This window comes from Lissotriton helveticus, chromosome 3_1, assembly GCF_964261635.1.
Source record: "Lissotriton helveticus chromosome 3_1, aLisHel1.1, whole genome shotgun sequence".
Classification (NCBI taxonomy): domain Eukaryota; kingdom Metazoa; phylum Chordata; class Amphibia; order Caudata; family Salamandridae; genus Lissotriton; species Lissotriton helveticus.
Window position 1 is genome coordinate 329,847,564 of NC_136061.1, and position 23,949 is coordinate 329,871,512.

General features: G+C 47.0%; 1 protein-coding gene across 1 annotated transcript in view; it reads right to left on the reverse strand.

The window, feature by feature from the left end:
- TRPV1 (transient receptor potential cation channel subfamily V member 1) overlaps nucleotides 1-23,949 on the reverse strand; it is a 544,023-nt gene that overhangs the window by 163,927 nt on the left and 356,147 nt on the right. The window lies entirely within an intron of this gene.

Below are 23,949 nucleotides of genomic sequence, written 5' to 3' on the forward strand. Positions count from 1 at the left end.
GACCATGGTTGAACAGCATTGGGGATGTCCACGAAGATTGTGGTGAGGCCCGAGTAGGTAGAGGCTTGGAGTATACTTAGGTGGGTTTTGGGCTATTTGACTGGGTTCTGCCCTAGAGCCTCAAAGACCGCCAAAGGAAACTTGGGGAACAGTTGTCAAGCATTGCACATGTGCCCACAAATATATCCCACACTTACCCAAATCCTAGTGACCTGAGCAGATGATCATTTAAGAAAAAAACGTTATGAGCTATGAACTTTGCTTAGCTCTGGTAGTCTTTTCTTTACAAAATTAGGCAACGTTGCATGTTTGTAACTTAATGACTGTGGTATGGTACCTTTCAAGGACATCACTGGGATTGGGATTTGAGCATTTTTGAATGATTACGTTTCAATTGTATCTGACATTAGTAGGCATCCCGTTCCTTTTATTATGATAGGTATAGCAACTATTAGTCTTTGACTTTATGGAGACTGTTACTGGGAATTAGGTTCCCCTCAACTTCCATGATTATTTGTTCACTTTTGGCCTGTTGATTGTGGCGCTTTGTGCTTTCAGCCTCTTCAATGCTGAATCTTCTGCCTCATCCTGTTTTTCGCCACAATCTGCAATGCCTCCCTTGTTTGGTGCCCTGCTGCAACTGGGGCTTACATCTTTTGACTTATCCAAAAAAATCAGAGAGGTGTACCCTGCTTGGGATTGGCACTGGTAATTGTTTTCATCAGGGGCCTCAATTATGAAAACTGTTGCATTGCTGCGATAAAACAGCAAGTTTTCACTGTGCCCTCCTTATGACATGATGGATGCACCATATTTATTGTACGGCGCTCCATGTCACAAGGAATGACAGTTACGTCAGGAATCCTGATGTATCTGTCGGTGCAAAAGTCATGCATTGCTGGAGGTGTGTCACATGCATGACGAAACTCCGGCAATGCATGGGGTAGGCCTGTGCATTTGGCACTGCGTCACCCTTACGCCTGCCCTGAGGAGGGTGTAAGGTTCTGACACAGTGACGTCCTAGATGTATTGCAGTGAAATCTCATAGATTTAACTGCAAGACTTCTACGACCCTTTTTTTACTTGGGAACGCCTACCCTGAATACAATATACCTAATGCAGGTATAATGTGGCGCATGGCTTTGCAAGGTGATGCATCTGTCTTGATGCGTCACCTTGTAAATATGGTGCAACGTGGCGCATTGTTCAGCCGCTGCAACACTAACGCACGCCTTCATGAATAAGGGACCAGGAATCTAAGGTTCTGTGGCAACCATGGGGCTGTGCCACTTCATCCATTGAAGCTGAGGCATAGGGGTACCATTGCATAGGACCATCCATTGTCAAGTCAAAATGCACCGACTATATACATGTCCTACTCTTGGACTTAGCTATAGTCTAGCCCAAGAGGGGACTCAAGGCACCACAAAAAGGCCACAGAGATGCACAAGCTGCAGACAAGTTGTAGACGTACTCCCTCTTTAAATCCATCCCCACAGAATGTTCTGCCCAAGCAGACTTTCGCATGCCCTAAAACACACCAGGCCATTCTTAGTAAATCTAGGCCAAAGAGGTACTAACTGTTATCCCACCTTTACTGGGTCATGTGTAGCACTGCCACTAAATGTGTCTCACAGAAACTTTCAAACAGGCCACTCATGCCTTTCTTGTTGAATCAGCTCCAGTGACCTACTGACTGCACCCACAAGTGCTCTCCCTCTATATGAAGGGACCGCATTCATCAGCCATGATGGAGAACAAGTATTACAAGTAACCTTTATATATCATGAATGTCCTAAATAATAATTTAACTAGGGGTGGGCGGAATTTGCGTAATCGTGTTACGCAAATCAACACGAAAGGGAAAAAAATATCCGCGAACACGTAGAAATTCCGTGAACACGCGGAATTGCTGGTTCACAATGCTTTATTCCTGTTCGCAATCACTGTTTGCGTGCTCGGGGGAAATTTCGCAAAGTCGCGGAACGAAGAATTGTGGGCAATTTCGCGTTCTATGCGGAACGCGAAATTACCCATATTCTGCCCAGGCCTAAATTTAACAGATGCATGAAGAAAATGAAACCCATTGGAGCTCAGGTCCGGATAGTGGAATCTATAGTACCCAGATGAACACTTCACCAACCATATCACACACCTGACATATACTAGCAGTGACGCTCCAGGTGCAATTAAAGAGAAACGTCCTTCTAAATCTACCTATTTAGTAACATACGGTGGGAAGTGGGAAATGCTACCTAATAAATACTCTGTTATACCTTCATGCCTACATTAACATTGATTTTTTTAAACCTCTCGGCTATGATGGCTAATTGAGACGTCAATGTGGTGTTTGAGTTCTCACCTCTAGCCAGGTATTTGTCTGTGGTTATTTGGTACTGCAGTTTATTACTTTCAAATATGTTTTAAAGAATTTTGCTTCAGTAATAATCTTACTTGACCTTACCACCTGGTTGTCGATACTGTCATATTAGTATTGATTTTTTTTTTTTATTTGTTTATTATTTTCAACACCCACAACAAATAAGAGGAGGGGCCAGTGCCTCTACATAAGCCCGACAATCAGGAGGATAGAAGCAATGACATCACGATGCAACAAATTATCAACATTCTCGGTGCAGCCCCCCGGCGTGGGCCTTCCTCACAGCAATCATTAGTACAGTGTCAAAGTGCCTGCAACCCTCCGTGTCGCTATGTGAATGGCTCCCGCTTCTGAGTCACGCTTCACTCCATCCTCAAAGATCCCCCCCCCAAAACCACCCTCCCTGTCCCCACCGGCGCTGCTAAATGAATCCAAATAATGCATCATTTTGTACAGGTTCTGCAAAGGCACATTTCAACAATCTTAGGAAATATCGTGACTACCACGGAAAGCAGGGAATCGCTACTCGCGCGTCGCCTCAATATCAGGGTACTCTGTCTATTGGGCCTCTACATCAGTTAGTGCACTTGTCTCTGAGCATTTGTCTAAGTCTGCAGCTTTCAACTCCGTCACAAGAGCCGCCCAAGCTCGCGCCACCTCTATCGCTTTGTCATTATGGGACCTATGGGCTTGTTGTAGTCTTACTGTACTCTCACTAGCCGCCCACTTAAGTAATGCAGCCTTCCACCATACGCAGCTAGGGCCCGCCGTGCTTTCCAGTGGGACGTAATTTCTCGCTTGGCAAGCACCAATCCTAAGTCTATGAATTTGCCAGTCAGCTTTGTTCTACTAAAGTGCGGAAACCAGTGCAGCAAGCAAGTCCCCTTCTCTGGAATAATCTGACGCCCTGTTGTACTACAAAGTAAAGTGGATACCTCTTCCCAGTACGTGCCCAACCGCGGGCAGTCCCACAACATGTGTAGGAGATCTGCACCCTCCAATCTACAGCGGGGACAAAGTGCCGTAGTAATATGGAAGTATTGATTGATTTTAGCCGGCGTAAGATACGCTCTATGCAGCACAAAAAATTGGATCAGCTGGAATCTAGCGTTTTGGTGCCCTTCCACGCCCTCTTAAGTATCTGCGGCCAGGCCGCGTCAGGTAACTCTTTGGCTAGATCCGCCGCCCACTGGTCGCACAACTTCTGCAGCGGTGTCAGCCCCTCTCCCAACATACGCCTGTAAAAACAAGTGACTGCCTTGTACGTGCCCGCTGCCATTACTACATATTGGCACGCCTCACTTGTGGGTGGCTCTGACAGACCAGTGCCCCAGTGCTTCTGGATGGCCGCAACCAGGGCCGCATGCAACAAGAAGTGACCCCGCGGGACCCCAAAGGAGTCCTGCAACGTGCCATAAGGCAGTAGTGCACCGTCCCCAAATACATCACCCACCATCTGAAGCCCCAGTGTTTCCCACTCTGCCAGAGCCGCAAAATCCCCGCCATGTGGCAAGGCCGCGCACATGCCCAATGGTATTTCCGGGGCATAAGGTCTTTGTACCCCAACTCGGCTGTGGTAACGGTTCCAGCAGTGCCTCAAGGCACGCTCTGAAGAGGACAAGTCATTAGCTCGAAGCCTTTGTTGCAGGACCACGAACGACAGGACGTGCCGTGGGACCTCTGGTTCAGTCTCCCGCTCCGGGCCTCGAAATTCCTGCGTCATCGCCTGGGTGAGGTGCTGGAACTGTGCGGCTAGATAGTACAATTCAAAATCAGGGACGGCTAGGCCACCATCAGCCCTTGGACGACTCAAAGTGTCCAACGCTACTCGGCGTCTTCCTACTCCCCAAATAAAAACCCCCACCATGGATCAGAATTGCCGAAATAAAGCGACGGGGTTATCCGTATAGGCAGGGTCCGAAAAAAATACAAAAGCCGAGGGAGCGCCACCATTTTCAGCAGCACCACTCGGCCTGCCACCGATAGTGGAAGGGTCCCCCAGAATTGCATGCGGCCCTTAAGTCCCCTCAGCGCTCTGCCTATGTTACCTTCGAGAAGATCTTCCTGCTTGTGGTAAACGTGTGTCCCTAGGTAGGGAAGGCACCTAGGTTCCCACACCAGGTCAGGCGGCAGGACAGGCTGGGCACGCTCCCCGGCCACCCGAAACACGCATGTCTTCGCACAGTTGACTCGCAAGCCAGAGATATCACCGAAACGGCTGAGCAAGGAGCGCGCCCCTTCCAGCACATCCTCCGCATCTCTCTAGAACAGCAGGAGGTCATCGGCATACAAGGGAATATAATGCGACTGACCACCAAGCCTCAAGCCTCAGAACTCCTCCCCCAACCTAGCCCTCACCGCTAGCGGTTCCATCGTTAGGGCAAAAAGCAGCGGAGAGAGTGGGCAACCATGCCTGGTACCATGCCCCACCGGGTATGAGGAAGATACCACTCTACCAACCCTCACTCTGGCGCTTGTCGATGAATATAATATTTCAGTCCAGTGTACATATCCCCCCACAAGCCCGAAGGCTTTAATGACTGAAAACAAGTAGGGCCATTCCAGGCTGTCAAACGCCTTAGCAATGTCCACCGAAAGCACGACTGCCTGCCCCTCCATTCCATAACACCCATCTAAAATTTGAATTAGTCTGCGTATATTACTGGCAGTATTTCGAGTCGGTATGAAGCCGGCCTGGTCAGAGTGTATCAGCCGCGTCATGAAAGGGAGAAGCCTCATAGCCAGTACTCGGCTCAGTATTTTATAATCAGTGGTGAGCATTGATAAAGGTCGGTATGCAGACGGGTCGGTCGGGGTCTTCCCTGGCTTAAAGAGGGGAATGATGATGGCCTCCCTAGTGGAGGCCGGCAACACGCCCCGCTGTCTGGCCTCTTTGTATATCGTCATCAGTCGAGGGGCCAGGAGGTCGATATACGTTAGGTAGAATTCCATGGGCAGGCCATCACTGCCCGGAGTCTTGTTGCGTACCAGTTGTTTAATGGCGCAACGAATTTCAGTGATCGTGATGTCCTGACCAAGGGACTCCGCCTTCTCCGCCTCGACGGAAGGTAGCTCAAGGTCCCCCAGAAACGCCTGCACTTCAATCTCCCCTGTCTGCAAGTGACTGGTATATAAGTCCGCGTAGAAGGACCAAAACCTATTGTTTATTTGATGTTGCGTGTATTCCAACTGTCCCGTCGGCGAAATCAAAGCCAACACAGGCGCACTCCTGGGGGCGGGATCAGCCAGCCATGCCAATAGTGTACCCACCTTATCCCTTTCGGCATGCGCACGGGCCAGGTAAGCTCTGTGGTCAAAGCACCTTAAGCACTCCACAGCCACTGCCTCCCTCCGAGCTTGGACCGCATCCCAGTTCTCGGTACCACCAGAGTGGGCCCTTTCAGTCTCCCTAAGGGCCTGTTATTCAGTTTCAATTTCATGCAACAATAGCTTTCGCACCCTCACCCGTTTATTAATACAAATCCCCCGATCACTACTTTAAAAGCGTCCCATTCCAGGGCAGTCGTTGAGGTCGAGACATCATTTTCGGCGGAATACCGCTCAACACTAACCCCCAGCTCGGTGCGGAAGGGTGGGTCTTCCAGTAACTCCGGTCGCAACTTTCAAGTCGGAACAATGGGGCGCTCCGCAACCCAGCAGAATCGCACCAATAATGGATTATGGTCAGAGATGGTGCGCGACAAGTACTCGCTACCCAGCGCCATAGCCGCCACTCCGGGACTGCATAAGACTGCATCTAGTCGTACGTGCAGATCGTGCAGAGCCGAATAGAACGAGTAGTCTCTATCATCTGGGTGCTGCACTCGCCACACATCTACGAGGCCCCAGTGGTTTTGCCATTGGGCCCTACATTTCGCTAGCTTATGAATCGGGGCGGTGGGCAGCAGGGGGTGCGACCTGTCCATGGTCACATCCACAACAGAGTTAAAGTCCCCCCCAACAGGACCGGGGTCGTAGAGTAATCGGCTAGGCCGACAGATAAGCTCTCCAGGAAGGGCGCCTGCTCCACGTTAGAGGCGTAGACACTGCAAAGCGTCACCTCCCACCCGTAAAGGCGTCTCCTGACCACAGCGTATCGGCCCTCGGGGTCTATCATGTGGTCAACCATTTGGAAGGGAACCCCAGCCCTAATCCAAACCAGCGCCCCTCACGCAAAGGCTGAGTAAGTAGTATAATAAAGCTGCCTCGCCATCTGCGCTGCAGTGCAAACGCCTCCGCTTTAGTCAAATGTGTTTCTTGCAACAAGGCTATCTGTGCACCCCTATGCACTAAATAAGAGTGAACTTTGTACCTGCGCTGGATCGAGTGCAATCCCCTCACATTCCAAGTCACACATTTCACATCAGGTAACAGCCCCATAACACTGGTGTAGAAAACACAGGAAGAACACAATGCCCTGTAGCCACGCCGGTGGGCCCCCCCATCCAATCCTGCCCTATCCCCCAACCTTCCCACTCCTCCCACAACACCTCCCTCCCCCCCAGAACAGGCACTAACATAGTCAATCCCATCAAAACTAACCCAGCAAATTCCTCAATCAATACTAAGGCTAACTAACTGGGAACCATCCGGTGGGGCTGGATAGGTCCTTGCAAGCAATCAGCAATTAGCCAGTGCAACACCCAACCTCCGCTCCAAGAACCCGTCACCTCCCCCTCCAACCCATCTCCCCACAAGCATAGTTTCACTTTCGCAATAGCCTAAGCTGCATTGCGCGCTACCTGCCATGAGCAGAGGCCAAGTCTTCCCTCATTATAGCGCCACTAAGACCCCCAAGGAGCGCACAGAATCTGCCTCCCCCGTACTGTCTCGCTGTATTGGAACCCTTCGGGCCCCCCTCCTCAACCATATTCAATGTCTACTCATCAATCAGTTTGTCCGCCGTTCCCGGTGTGACCAGTGGTGAGTGCACGCTGTCCGATGCCGAAGTATCCGCCTCCGATGCTTCTGATGCTTCCTTATCGTTCTCCTGGTCCGAGCCTTTACGAGAAGTCAACAACAGTTCGCCAGAGATCGCTGTCACTGCTGCTAACGCCCCCTTTGCGCTCCACCTCAGTTTGCGAGATCGACGGCTTCCGTAGGCCTCGCCGCCTACGTCTTATACGTTGTGATCTTCGGGGCAGCAATTCTTCAACCATCGCCCTCGCCTCACGTTCTGGTCCATCCCTCCCTGCGCGATAGGATTCTAGCCATGTCCACGCATTCTCTGGTGTGTCATGAAAACTAGTGGTCCCATCCAGCATGATGCAAAGCTTGGCAGGGAATAGCAGGGAGTATTGTATTCCCTCCGTGCGCAATTCTTTCTTAACAGCCAGGAAGTTCGCTCGGCGCCGCTGAGTTTCAAACAAATAATCTGGGAACAGGGTGACTTTGCTGTTGCCAACCTGATAGGGTCCATCCGTGCGAGCCTTTTGAAGGAGCAAGTCCCTGTCTCTGAAATGCAGTAGGCGCGCCACCACCGGTCGAGGAGGGCGTCCCTGCTGTGGGGGTCTAGCAGGAACGAGGTGCACCCGTTTGAGGGTGTCGAAGGCCGACAAGCCCTCGGGCGCCACCTCCGAGCACAGCCAATCCTCCAGGTAGCCCACCATGTCCGATCCCTCCATTTTCTCCGGCAGGCCCACCACGCGAATGTGGTTCCGCCTGTTCCTCCCTTCTGCATCCTCCGCGCGTTTCTCTAGCGCTGCGATCCGGACCATTGCGCTTGACATCGCTGCGGTCAGTGTTGACTGCACAGGCGCCGCCTCTTGAATCACATCTTCCACTTGTTTCGCCCGATCTGATAATTTCGAGTGGTCCGCCCGCAGGAGGCCCAGGCCCGTCGCCATGTGCGCAATGTCCTGCTGTAGGGCAGTGCGTGATTCAGCTACAGCAGATAGTATCTTATCCAACTGCTGCTGGAGTACGGGCTCCCGCGCCAGGGCAGGCGCGTCCTGCTTGGCCTGAGATTGATATTCCGCATCAGAGGGCAGGGGGTCTTCGTCTTACTTCGCTCGGGGCTTGCCCATGGTAGCAATGGACCAGCCTCAGGAGAAGGGCCTATGGAGCTGAACCGGCCCGCGTTGGCCAGATGGGCGCAGGGACCAGGATCCAGTCCAGCGGGTCCCCCAGGATCCCGAACAGCCACTCAGCCCGCCTTCCTCCGGTTCGCCACCAGCAGAACCACCATCTGGCACTAGCCGCGCGCCGCCCCAACAACGCAGGCCCAGATAGAGTTGCGGGAACAGTGTTATGTAGGCAATCCTAGGCGCAAGCCAAATAGGCCCCCACAGCGCACCACGCGGCGGGGCCGGGGCCCCCTCCAAGCCAGCTGCATCGCAATTCCCGCTGGGCCGTGCAGGCAGGTCTCCTCCTCCCAGGAGCTTGCCGCGACCTCAGGGCCCCGCTGCACGGCGGCAGCCAGTATCTCCCGGCAGTGGGACACCCCTCCAGGCACTATTCTGCTCCAGCCTCACGGGGGCTCACCTCCCGGGTCCCGGGCAGAGCTTTCCGGGCCCTCCGCAACACCCGAACAATGTCACAGGGTGCCAATCGCCGCTCCCAGGCTTGCGCCACCAGTCGCTCCACAGGGCCGACCACCGGTGCCCCCGCCGTCCAGATCACCCAATGAGCGCCTCGCAGCACTCGCCGTGCATCGATTCGACCTTACAGGCCATTGTGCACTCCAGCACTCAGCCCCCTCCGTGACAGAGTCCGGGCTGCAGCACAGGGCGAGGGCAGTCCAGGCCCTTCTCTCCCGCTTCCCGGGCATTCCAGGCCCGTGTGGCGTACCCACTAGCACTCCAGGCCCAACCGCCAGGCAGAGCGGGCCACCCCCCGTAGCAGTGCCGCCAAAGAGAGGCCTCCGCCTGCAGCGTTCGCCGGCCAGGGCCGCTGTGCCCCCTCCGCACCAGTCCCAGCAGTTCGGCCGCAATTCAGTCCCGGGGGGCCCCCAGGCACTCAGCCACTCCTCCAGACGTCCACCATGGCCGGTCCACTGTGCCGCTCCGATTCGGTGAGCAGCGCTCCACTTACAGCGGCCGCAGCAGTCGTGCATGGCTCACTCGGCGTTGCGCAGTTGTGATTAACATCGGAGGGCCGCCATGTTTTACGCGCTGGTCCGTCAGCGCAGCCCGAGAAGCCCCTCGATTCGGTCAGGCCGTGCCGTCAGGTGAGTCCAGACTGCTCAGGGCCAGTTCCCATTCGCCTTGCCGCTCCCCGGTGGTGCCTGGGTGGGCCTCGGGGGTCCATTTCAGGATTGAATTAGGGTTCGCGAGCGGAGCTCAAAGATCACGCCGCCACTCGCATCAGCGTCCTTGCCACGCCCCCTGTCATATTAGTATTGATACCAGTCAGTCCTCCATTGCTCATATCAGATCAGTTGAGGAATTCTTGTAACATTTTAATTTCTGGAATCTCAGTGACAAAAGATAAAGTTCAGATAATTTCAAGTGTCTTAGTAGATTTATAGAGATATAATGAAACAGAGTCCTGCACAAAAGGTGGGGAACACTCCAAAGGGGTGGACAACCGATGGATGGTGGCAGATAACAGAAGATGGGTGGTTGGGTAAAGGGGTGTAGATTGGTAATAAGGGTCAAGTGGAAGGATTGACAGCTTTGGGAAAAGTCAGTAAGTGGCTTCTTAGCTGAGGTGTTACACTGTGATTAGGTATTGCTTGAAGAGGAGAGTTCTCATTTCTTTCCCAAAGCAGAGGACAGGTTGAGCCTTGGTGGATTTTTACTGGGGCGGTGTTTCATACTTTCAGGTGCAAGCCAAATCTCTTATGTTTCCTTCCTGCATTCCCTAATATCCAGCCTGCTTATGCTGCTAATGAGAGTTATGTGGTGGCTTGTCAAAAGCACTGATCTTTGATGCCCTTTATAATGGTGTGCCATCGAGTGATTTGCAGATAATGGGGTTAGACGGCAAAGGCCATTGTGAGTTTGTGAGTGTTGGTGTTAAACCTTTGGAATGATCAAAGGCCTTTTATGGAGTCACTCAACTCAAGAAGCGCCTTAGTTATTTCATGTTTAATGTTAGTTAATGTTAGTGTTAATGATTAATCCAATAACCTAACACACTGAACTCTCCTATTCCACAGAGGTGAGTCAAAATGCTCTCAAGGCCCAGTATGGGGCAGTCGGGACAGACACACCAGCAACCAGCTGGACAGGGTTACTCAACGCAGATCCTCTCCCAGTACTTAGCAATGTAGCAGTTTACTGAAAGTTCTTGTACTTCTCCACCTGGCAGTCATGACGTGGTTCTTCTCTGTGTAGACTCCTCTTCAGGGTGCAACTTCAGAAACCCACAGTCAGCAGCAAAGCAGGCTCATCATTCAAGCAGCTCCTCATGGCCTCAAGCAGAAAGTTTCAGACTTTTGAGGCCATATCCCCCCACCTAATTTGGACGTTGACAATCAAGCCAACACCAGCTCTGAATCTCAGAACATTGTCCAGCACCCAGAGGGGTGAGACTTACACTGATCACTGAGAAGTCCTGGAACACTAATTTGGAGATTCAGTTCCCTTCTTTTACCAATTCAGTACAGCCATAACCTTTCTCTAGTTTAAGAAAGAGTTGAAAGAACACTACACCATGATGGAATAATGGTAAAAGTCTGCTCCCAGAATCCAACTTCCTCTCCAATCTCTCATTGACTGTTTCTTTCCCTTTGATCTTCTACAGTGTTCGATTATCTTTTGGCTCGTCTGTGCTATATAAATACCCCTACACAGATACATACCATATTTTCTGACTGAATTTGTTTATTTCCCTGACATTGAACCATATTTTCTGGCAGAATTTGTTTATTCCCCTGACACTATATCATATTTTCTGACACTGTTCTGAAAATAGTTTAAGCCAATTCTGCAACTTTGTGTATCCAGGTGCAGAAAGGCCAATCACAGTCTTTATTTTCAAGTGACAGTAGCAAGGAGGGGTGTTGCAGGCAATCCCTCCTCAGAGAGTCCCAACCCACAGGCATCAAATGGTGTGGCTTCATATCTAACACTCATCAGAGCAACAAAAGGGCAGGTTTGGGTCAAAGGTTAACTCTATGGGGCAGATTTACAATAACTGGCGCATCCCTGAATATCAGCAGGGATGCGCCAGTTATTGTGCGTCAGGCCTCTGCCACCATGGATGCGCCGCATTTACAATGCGGCGCACCATGGGGGAAATCGGACAGATGCGTGACGCATCTGTGCCGTAAAGGCGGAGCATTGATGGAGTTGCTTCGCAAGCGCAACGCAGCTCCAGCAAGACTCCGGGGTGCCCTATATATACAATGCTGCGTCAATCCTTACGCCTGCTTCAAGCAGGCACAGGGTTTTGACGCAGCATGGGCTTAAAAGTGACTGAGTGAAATCTTGTAGATTTCAGTCAGCCACTTTGAGATGGACTATGGAAATCCATGCTTGTATGCTTGAAGAACAGGATATTGTCAGGGTGATGGAGTTGCCCGAAGTCACCCTTAGGCTTAGCTGCAAGGTGTCTGCAAAATGATGGATGCTGATGTCCGTGACTGGCAGTAAGAAAGGTTCGACAGAGATGTTGAAAACGACTGTTGACAGGCACTACATGTCACATGGAGGAATGTGAATGTGGATGGGCTCATCTGAACCATTTATGCTCTGTTCCTTAGGCAGGACCTCAACCACAGTAGTACATAACTTTGGAGGCAACGTTATGTGCGAGGATGCTGAGCAGAGTTTTGTGGTTAGTGTAGTAGCATTCTGTGGAGGGGTGATGTAGTGTGAGAGAACATGGGTTACAGTTGGGTGTGATCTGTAGACTAATGTTCACTACTTGCACAGTCTAGCTCCACACTCCTTCATGGGTTGAAACTGGTCTGTAAGGTCTGTAGAAACGTGCTGCATTTAATGTTGCCATGAAGCTGGTTGGTGAAGGCTGTCAGAATTACCTTTCTTTGGTCTGATTTCAAGTTTGGCGATGCGTGCCCAGTATGTCCCGCCTTGCACTTCCAAACCCGTGGTCGGGCCACCCACCGGATGATGAGTATTTCTTGTGTCTGGTGCGCTTTTTTTTTTTACGTTCCCACAGCTGTGTCTTGAAAATGGGCACCACAATGGGAACGCCAAAAAGAGTTCCTGCACAGCATGGACTTTAAAGTACATGCCGTGCAGGAACTGGGGTGCATGCACACAGAGAGGGTACATGTTGTGCCCTCCTGCAAGCACTCTATAGCGCTTTTGTTTCATCTCCTATAATAATTTCAAAAGGGGGTGGTGATGGACAGAGTATCTGAGTAAATCAGAACACTCCTACCCAGTCAACAGTTCAGGGCTTGATCCATCACCGTTTTTTAGCTCACTGCACCATCCCAGTTCAGAACCTGGCTATATGCAAACTAGTCTGTCCCTGGCCCAGTGCATCATGGGAACAGGGCAGACCAAACTACCAAGCCAATTCTTCACTGGAAAGGAAACAAGCTTCCGGGGACCGGTTTCTGGCATTACAGCCATCTTCGGCCCGGCTTGCTTGAATCCTGATGGTGCAGTGAGCAAGGGACTCATGTCTGAGCATACCCTTCCACACTTATGGTGGCCAAAATAATTTGTTTCATCTCCGGCACTGTTTTCCTGGAGGAGGAACCACCAAGAAAACCGTGGAGGAGACCAAACTCGTACTATCTCTGGCAGGACCGCGGTGGTCAGGCCAAGCATATTGCAGCCTCCTGACCACCACAACTCTGCCAGAGGACTGTGGTTCCCTGACAGCTGCCTGGTGGCTGCGATGGGGCAATGGCGGTTCGACCCCTCCAAATTGTAATAGGACGGTGGGAATACCGGCACAGCATGTCCCCAAGAGTCTGGCGGTATGTGGACGGCCAGACTCTTAATTAGGCCCTTATAAAATATAGGTGCATTACTGGCCAGTGGCTAAAGACCTATTTTGCATCGCATTACCCTTGACAAATACTTCACACCTCACTGTGTACCATGTTTCAAATACATATTAATATTTATATGTGTATAATACATGCCTACATTGCCTAGGTTACACCAATGTAATTCTTAATTATGCTCATACATCTTACATCACATATGTGCATATGTTATGACTTTTTCCGGGCATGCGTCTACTTTACAACGCAGAAAGGTTTGTGAATTGGGTACTCCTGTATTTGAAGATCTATGTTCTATTTCCTCTGGTGAAGCAATGATGGCACCTAATGATTCTGGTGATGAAAACCAATCATATGACTTTGGTTCCCATCAGATATCACACTCCCTCGTTAGCATTCTTAATAATGGAGATACATATATATGTTACATAAATCTTTTAAATATGAAATAAATATCCTACTATAGTTTTATGTTTAAATGTACGTTCATTTGACAAACCTTTCGTATACGGCTCTAAAGCATACCCAGCAAATATCTTATACATTTCCTTATTGTGTCAGATCTATAACGCAGTGGTTGTGTGCTGATCAAAATTGTGGATCTGTTCTATGTCTCAGTACTTACATGCTGAAAAAGATGATTACATATTAGCACTTCTTAAACTGTGCGTGTAATAATGATTTGCTTACATTAATTTCGAAGTGACCTGATGTAAAAGGTGCTATTGTCTGGGTCTCAATGAAGGGATGAGTTCGTAGAAATCCTACCTTATTAATATTCCTGAAGCAGGGACAGTCTGCAAATCCTTGTTAACAGAGCAAATACAGACATGGAAGCCTGCATGGGGCAGTAGACCTCCATCTTTGCATTCTCTTGCATACTGTTAAAAAACATGGTCGACACTGAATGTGACATCAAATAGAGCATGCAGTGGCGTGCAGGACTGCTCCCTCCTTTAGTCAATGCCTTCAGATGCACCTCACATATTAGAAACCCTTCTCCACTGACAGCTTCCACCTTTGCATGCGTTGTCACTAGCAGAGAGGTCAGAAATCATTACTACACTTTTTCACAAATTACAAGGAATGGGGAAACCGACTTTGCCACTCTGGTTCCATTGCAATTAGCAAGAATTCGAAATGCATTTCTTGTGAGTCGCAATGGCTTTTGTGACCCACAATGCACTTCTGTAAATAGCAAACTGAGGTTTCTGCATTGCAAAACCTGCCACCCTACATGGGGCTGAAATACAAAATTACCCACTGCACCATTTCTTTTATCACTCTAAATTTGAGCAAAACAAACTAATCTCAATTCAGTTTGTAAGGTATCATTTATTTATACCTTCTTATTTCATTATTTTTTAGATCATTTTCATTTTCATCAATATCTAAGAAAAACACTAACAAACAAATACATTACAATTCGACATATACACATACAATTTTACAATACATCTATATACAAAGAAGGCAATGACATCCATTATGTGAAGTGTTATTTAATAACACTAGTGACAATACCATGCAGCATTTACCTGAACAGTCCACTGTTTAGAAACTTATATTATCAAACTTCAAACACAAAAATTATTTGAAACAAAGAGAAAAAAGTTTAAGAAACAAAGAGAAATTTTCTTGGAGACCACAAATAAATTCATTGGTCTACTGGACATTCAAAGTACATCTTTTTCATATGCCGACGCGTTTCGAACCCTGTGACATCAATTTTCGGGTTCTCATCAGGGCCTTGTCTTTTATAATTGTCTGTGGAGTATATGAGAATAGCTTTGTTTTAGTTCTCTATCTGTCCTAATAGTTTACCCATTTGCTTATTTGCTTATTAGTACTGCGATTTTACCTGTTGTCCAGCCTTTGCCAGTCCAAGGGGTCGCTTATTATCTATTCATTCAGCTTGCATGCTACCTACAACACAAGTGGTGGAAATCAACACTAGTTGTGAGAACCAGTAGCTGTTATCAAAATGCTCCAGCTCATCTTAGACGTACCCATGTGTGTCTTCGGGTTAATGTAGACACTTCTTGGTACTTGTTTTGCTTGCTCCTTGATTAATATCAAGTTCGATTTTTGAGTCCTGCAAGCCACAATACAGAGTTTTAGTTTCCTAACTTTATTTAATGCTGCACACACTCTCGCTCGGAAAGGCATACCTGCTTGTCAAAAGGGGCGAGCTCGCCGCGCTTCACCTCTAGATTGTGAGCCGGGTTTAACAGCTAGCACCATCCGGGGCCGTCATTTTGTCCGTTCCTGCATGTGAAAAACTGATGTTTGTTTTAAGAAACCGGTGTTTGTTTTAAGAAACAGACTAATTCCTAATGGGTTCTGACAGACTTTCAGCTCAGTTCATGCATCTTACCTGTTTGTTAGGTGAACCGGGTGCCACTGAATCAATCTCTAGGTGCGGCGGCCATCTTTTAGTGTATATTTATACTCATTCTCTTTGAATGTAAAGGATGGTGGCCATCTTGGAGTGTGATTCACCGTGTTCGTTCAGGGGGGCAATTTGCCCTTATAATCTCGATATTTCAGATAGTGTGTTTAGCCCAGTCATAGCACTATCGAATTTCAAACCTCAACAACGTTTTTTCTACATCAGCAGAACTTTGCTGGTGGTCCGTTGTGAACAATACTGACCATCTAAAGTCATTTTCTCCGTGTTGTTTATCAATAAAGTGATCAACCATCGGAGCGGATACAACTTTATTCTTGATTCGAGATCGGTGCTGGGTTATTCGCACATTTACTTGCTGGGTGGTTTTGCCAATGTACAGTCTTGGACACGGGCACACGATACTATACACGACATTGCGTGTTCGACAATTAGAGAAACCAACATGTTTCCATTTCGCATTTTTATGTTGGAACTCTTTGCCCTCAATCGTGTTGGCACACGAAACACAATTTCCGCACTTGTGATGTCCTTCGATGGGTTTCATACCCCATTGTGACAATAAGTCACTTTTCATTTTGGGTAGAGCTATGTCGGCTCGCACCACTTGTTGGCCGATGCTTCTGTTTCTCTTGTACGCGAAAAGTGGACGAGGAAAGGGGCATTCTAGGTTTTCCAAAAGGTGCCAATTTCTTAATACCATCTGCCTCAATTTATGAGTGTCAGGACCAAACGTGGTTACACAAACCAACCTATCCAGTCCCTCCTTGTCTTTTTTCTCTTATAGACACTCTCGTGGTGTATATCGTGCCCTCTTATAAGAGTGCTTGAGCAGTTTTTTAGGATATCCTCTGTGCTTCATTTCTTCACAGAACTTATATGCATGTTGGTTAAAGTCCGCTACTTCCGTACAATTTCTCCTTATTCGGAGCAATTGGCCATATGGCAAATTGGCCTTCAAATTTCTCGGGTGCGCACTCTGATGGTGCAAAATTGTATTGCGGTCAGTCTTTTTCTTAAAAAGAGAAGATTTTAGAAACCCGTCTGAGCATGTAATTTCAACGTCCAAGAATGTCATTTTGGCACAGCTCGAATCAATGGAGAATTTAATGTCCTGATGTTTCGCATTTATCCAAGTGTGGAACTCCATCAATTCGGTGTGGCTCCCCTGCCACAAGAGCCACACGTCGTCGATGTAGCGGTACCACTGTTTTATGTGCCCTTTGTATGGGTTATTGTTATCCACAAACCTTTTTTCGTACTCTGCCATAAAAAGGACAGCCATCTCAGGGACATAAGGGCATCCCATCGCGGTCCCCTTTATTTGCATAAAAAACTGGTCGTTAAAATTGAAGTAGTTCTTTTTTAGGGCCACTTCCGCCAGTTTTAAAATGAATGTGGTGGGGACTCTGTGTGGTCTCTCTCGAGCTTCTAAATAGAGCTCCATTACCTCCAGTGCTTCCTCCTGGGGTATCTGGGTATACAATGACGTTACGTCCATTGTTACCATAAGTTGAAATTTGGGGTCAAACTCAGTTTTCTCGACTTTCAATAAAAAGTCGGTAGTGTCTCTTAAGTACGATTTTACTGTACTGATAAACGGTTTTAGAAAGAAGTCCACGTACTTCGCAATTGGCTCCAAGCAAGAGTCACACCCAGAGACGATTGGACGTCCTGGGGGATCTCTCTGGTTTTTATGAATTTTTGGGAGGAAATATAGGATGGGGGTCCTTGGGAATTTCTTCACCAGGAACTCACTTTCTTTAGGGCCCACAAAACCTTCTTCTCTTCCTAGCCGGATGATTTCGGCTATTGTCCCTTGGATTCCTTTAACGGGATCCTCCTGTAGTTTCCTATACCACACTGGATTTGAAACTTGTGATAATGCCTCAGCTATGTATTTGTCTCTAGGCCAGAGCACCACCACTCCGCCTTTATCGGCTTGCTTAACCACAATAGACGAGTCGTCTTTAAGATTTTTCAATGCAACTCTTTGGTTCTTGCTGAAGTTTTGTTGCACATATCTTTTACTCTTTTCCAACTTGGTTATTGAAGACAACATTGTTTGTTCGAAGGCGTGAATCTGTTTGGGAATGTTCTGGCTAGGGACAAAACTTGATCTATTTCGTAGACCTGTTGTTTCATTGTCCGGGCTGGATTATTGATGAGAAAAAAAGACCTTCAGTCTAATCTTTAGGCAAAACTCAATCATTTCAAGTTTGGTTTTTGTAAAGTCAGTATATTGGCTTGGGACAAATTTGAGTCCGAGATTTAATACAGACTCCTCATCTTTTGTCAGAATCTTCGGGGATAAGTTTACTACCGTGGTAGGGCACCCTATGATTTGTAATAATTCCTTCTGGTTCGCATCTCCCATTGGGGCTTGAATCTCGCCTTTGGTTGCGGACCTTTCTCTAAAAAAGAGACCTGTTTTTTACTTGTGTTACCTCGTGTCTCCGATCCAGATGAATCAGACGAAGAAGTCTCTGAGAAAGTTTTAAATCTGTATCGGAATCTGCCCTGATAATTCAATAAGGCCCCCCTTAGAAAGTTTTAAATCTGTATCGGGATCTGCCCTGATAATTCAATAAGGCCCCCCTTATTGAATTATCAGGTCAGATCCCGATACAGATTTAAAACTTTCTCAGAGACTTCTTCGTCTGATTCATCTGGATCGGAGACACGAGGTAACACAAGTAAAAAACAGGTCTCTTTTTTAGAGAAAGGTCCGCAACCAAAGGCGAGATTCAAGCCCCAATGGGAGATGCGAACCAGAAGGAATTATTACAAATCATGGGGTGCCCTACCACGGTAGTAAACTTATCCCCGAAGATTCTGACAAAAGATGAGGAGTCTGTATTAAATCTCGGACTCAAATTTGTCCCAAGCCAATATACTGACTTTACAAAAACCAAACTTGAAATGATTGAGTTTTGCCAAAAGATTAAACTGAAGGTCTTTTTTTCTAATCAAAAATCCAGCCCGGACAATGAAACAACAGGTCTACGAAATAGATCAAGTTTTGTCCCTAGCCAGAACATTCCCAAACAGATTCACGCCTTCGAACAAACAATGTTGTCTTCAATAACCAAGTTGGAAAAGAGTAAAAGATATGTGCAACAAAACTTCAGCAAGAACCAAAGAGTTGCATTGAAAAATCTTAAAGACGACTCGTCTATTGTGGTTAAGCAAGCCGATAAAGGCGGAGTGGTGGTGCTCTGGCCTAGAGACAAATACATAGCTGAGGCATTATCACAAGTTTCAAATCCAGTGTGGTATAGGAAACTACAGGAGGATCCCGTTAAAGGAATCCAAGGGACAATAGCCGAAATCATCCGGCTAGGAAGAGAAGAAGGTTTTGTGGGCCCTAAAGAAAGTGAGTTCCTGGTGAAGAAATTCCCAAGGACCCCCATCCTATATTTCCTCCCAAAAATTCATAAAAACCAGAGAGATCCCCCAGGACGTCCCATCGTCTCTGGGTGTGACTCTTGCTTGGAGCCAATTGCGAAGTACGTGGACTTCTTTCTAAAACCGTTTATCAGTACAGTAAAATCGTACTTAAGAGACACTACCGACTTTTTATTGAAAGTCGAGAAAACTGAGTTTGACCCCAAATTTCAACTTATGGTAACAATGGACGTAACATCATTGTATACCCAGATACCCCAGGAGGAAGCACTGGAGGTAATGGAGCTCTATTTAGAAGCTCGAGAGAGACCACACAGAGTCCCCACCACATTCATTTTAAAACTGGCGGAAGTGGCCCTAAAAAAGAACTACTTCAAGTTTAACGACCAGTTTTTTATGCAAATAAAGGGGAACGCGATGGGATGCCCTTATGCCCCTGAGATGGCTGTCCTTTTTATGGCAGAGTACGAAAAAAGGTTTGTGGATAACAATAACCCATACAAAGGGCACATAAAACAGTGGTACCGCTACATCGACGACGTGTGGCTCTTGTGGCAGGGGATCCACACCGAATTGATGGAGTTCCACACTTGGATAAATGCGAAACATCAGGACATTAAATTCTCCATTGATTCGAGCTGTGCCAAAATGACATTCTTGGACGTTGAAATTACATGCTCAGACGGGTTTCTAAAATCTTCTCTTTTTAAGAAAAAGACTGACCGCAATACAATTTTGCACCATCAGAGTGCGCACCCGAGAAATTTGAAGGCCAATTTGCCATATGGCCAATTGCTCCGAATAAGGAGAGATTGTACGGAAGTAGCGGACTTTGACCAACATGCATATAAGTTCTGTGAAGAAATGAAGCACAGAGGATATCCTAAAAAACTGCTCAAGCACTCTTATAAGAGGGCACGATATACACCACGAGAGTGTCTATTAGAGAAAAAAGACAAGGAGGGACTGGATAGGTTGGTTTGTGTAACCACGTTTGGTCCTGACACTCATAAATTGAGGCAGATGGTATTAAGAAATTGGCACCTTTTGGAAAACCTAGAATGCCCCTTTCCTCGTCCGCTTTTCGCGTACAAGAGAAACAGAAGCATCAGCCAACAAGTGGTGCGAGCCGACATAGCTCTACCCAAAATGAAAAGTGACTTATTGTCACAATGGGGTATGAAACCCATCGAAGGACATCACAAGTGCGGAAATTGTGTTTCGTGTGCCAACACGATTGAGGGCAAAGAGTTCCAACATAAAAATGTGAAATGAAAACATGTTGGTTTCTCTAATTGTCGAACACGCAATGTCGTGTATAGTATCGTGTGCCCGTGTCCAAGACTGTACATTGGCAAAACCACCCAGCAAGTAAATGTGCGAATAACCCAGCACCGATCTCGAATCAAGAATAAAGTTGTATCTGCTCCGATGGATCTGCTCCGAGTTGTATCTGCGCCTTTGGTTGCGGACCTTTCTCTAAAAAAGAGACCTGTTTTTTACTTGTGTTACCTCGTGTCTTCGATCCAGATGAATCAGACGAAGAAGTCTCTGAGAAAGTTTTAAATCTGTATCGGAATCTGCCCTGATAATTCAATAAGGCCCCCCTTAGAAAGTTTTAAATCTGTATCGGGATCTGCCCTGATAATTCAATAAGGCCCCCCTTATTGAATTATCAGGTCAGATCCCGATACAGATTTAAAACTTTCTCAGAGACTTCTTCGTCTGATTCATCTGGATCGGAGACACGAGGTAACACAAGTAAAAAACAGGTCTCTTTTTTAGAGAAAGGTCCGCAACCAAAGGCGAGATTCAAGCCCCAATGGGAGATGCGAACCAGAAGGAATTATTACAAATCATAGGGTGCCCTACCACGGTAGTAAACTTATCCCCGAAGATTCTGACAAAAGATGAGGAGTCTGTATTAAATCTCGGACTCAAATTTGTCCCAAGCCAATATACTGACTTTACAAAAACCAAACTTGAAATGATTGAGTTTTGCCAAAAGATTAGACTGAAGGTCTTTTTTTCTAATCAAAAATCCAGCCCGGACAATGAAACAACAGGTCTACGAAATAGATCAAGTTTTGTCCCTAGCCAGAACATTCCCAAACAGATTCACGCCTTCGAACAAACAATGTTGTCTTCAATAACCAAGTTGGAAAAGAGTAAAAGATATGTGCAACAAAACTTCAGCAAGAACCAAAGAGTTGCATTGAAAAATCTTAAAGACGACTCGTCTATTGTGGTTAAGCAAGCCGATAAAGGCGGAGTGGTGGTGCTCTGGCCTAGAGACAAATACATAGCTGAGGCATTATCACAAGTTTCAAATCCAGTGTGGTATAGGAAACTACAGGAGGATCCCGTTAAAGGAATCCAAGGGACAATAGCCGAAATCATCCGGCTAGGAAGAGAAGAAGGTTTTGTGGGCCCTAAAGAAAGTGAGTTCCTGGTGAAGAAATTCCCAAGGACCCCCATCCTATATTTCCTCCCAAAAATTCATAAAAACCAGAGAGATCCCCCAGGACGTCCCATCGTCTCTGGGTGTGACTCTTGCTTGGAGCCAATTGCGAAGTACGTGGACTTCTTTCTAAAACCGTTTATCAGTACAGTAAAATCGTACTTAAGAGACACTACCGACTTTTTATTGAAAGTCGAGAAAACTGAGTTTGACCCCAAATTTCAACTTATGGTAACAATGGACGTAACATCATTGTATACCCAGATACCCCAGGAGGAAGCACTGGAGGTAATGGAGCTCTATTTAGAAGCTCGAGAGAGACCACACAGAGTCCCCACCACATTCATTTAAAACTGGCGGAAGTGGCCCTAAAAAAGAACTACTTCAAGTTTAACGACCAGTTTTTTATGCAAATAAAGGGGACCGCGATGGGATGCCCTTATGCCCCTGAGATGGCTGTCCTTTTTATGGCAGAGTACGAAAAAAGGTTTGTGGATAACAATAACCCATACAAAGGGCACATAAAACAGTGGTACCGCTACATCGACGACGTGTGGCTCTTGTGGCAGGGGATCCACACCGAATTGATGGAGTTCCACACTTGGATAAATGCGAAACATCAGGACATTAAATTCTCCATTGATTCGAGCTGTGCCAAAATGACATTCTTGGACGTTGAAATTACATGCTCAGACGGGTTTCTAAAATCTTCTCTTTTTAAGAAAAAGACTGACCGCAATACAATTTTGCACCATCAGAGTGCGCACCCGAGAAATTTGAAGGCCAATTTGCCATATGGCCAATTGCTCCGAATAAGGAGAAATTGTACGGAAGTAGCGGACTTTGACCAACATGCATATAAGTTCTGTGAAGAAATGAAGCACAGAGGATATCCTAAAAAACTGCTCAAGCACTCTTATAAGAGGGCACGATATACACCACGAGAGTGTCTATTAGAGAAAAAAGACAAGGAGGGACTGGATAGGTTGGTTTGTGTAACCACGTTTGGTCCTGACACTCATAAATTGAGGCAGATGGTATTAAGAAATTGGCACCTTTTGGAAAACCTAGAATGCCCCTTTCCTCGTCCGCTTTTCGCGTACAAGAGAAACAGAAGCATCAGCCAACAAGTGGTGCGAGCCGACATAGCTCTACCCAAAATGAAAAGTGACTTATTGTCACAATGGGGTATGAAACCCATCGAAGGACATCACAAGTGCGGAAATTGTGTTTCGTGTGCCAACACGATTGAGGGCAAAGAGTTCCAACATAAAAATGTGAAATGAAAACATGTTGGTTTCTCTAATTGTCGAACACGCAATGTCGTGTATAGTATCGTGTGCCCGTGTCCAAGACTGTACATTGGCAAAACCACCCAGCAAGTAAATGTGCGAATAACCCAGCACCGATCTCGAATCAAGAATAAAGTTGTATCTGCTCCGATGGTTGATCACTTTATTGATAAACAACACGGAGAAAATGACTTTAGATGGTCAGTATTGTTCACAACCGACCACCAACAAAGTTCTGCTGATGTAGAAAAAACGTTGTTGAGGAAAGAAGCTTACCTAATTTTGAAATTCGATAGTGCTATGACTGGGCTAAACACACTATCTGAAATATCGAGATTATAAGGGCAAATTGCCCCCCTGAACGAACACGGTGAATCACACTCCAAGATGGCCACCATCCTTTACATTCAAAGAGAATGAGTATAAATATACACTAAAAGATGGCCGCCGCATCTAGAGATTGATTCAGTGGCACCCGGTTCACCGAACAAACAGGTAAGATGCATGAACTGAGCTGAAAGTCTGTCAGAACCCCTTAGGAATTAGTCTGTTTCTTAAAACAAACACCGGTTTCTTAAAACAAACATCCGTTTTTCACATGCAGGAACGGACAAAATGACGGCCCCGGATGGTGCTAGCTGTTAAACCCGGCTCACAAACTGGAGGTGAAGCGCGGCGAGCTCGCCCCTTTTGACAAGCAGGTATGCCTTTCCGAGCGAGAGTGTGTGCAGCATTAAATAAAGTTAGGAAACTAAAACTCTGTATTGTGGCTTGCAGGACTCAAAAATCGAACTTGATATTAATTAAGGAGCAAGCAAAACAAGTACCAAGAAGTGTCTACATTAACCCGAAGACACACACGGGTACGTCTAAGATGAGCTGGAGCATTTTGATAACTGAGCTACTGGTTCCCACAACTAGTGTTGATTTCCACCACTTGTGTTGTAGGTAGCATGCAAGCTGAATGAATAGATAATAAGCGACCCCTTGGACTGGCAAAGGCTGGACAACAGGTAAAATCGCAGTACTAATAAGCAAATAAGCAAATGGGTAAACTATTAGGACAGATAGAGAACTAAAACAAAGCTATTCTCATATACTCCACAGACAATTATAAAAGACAAG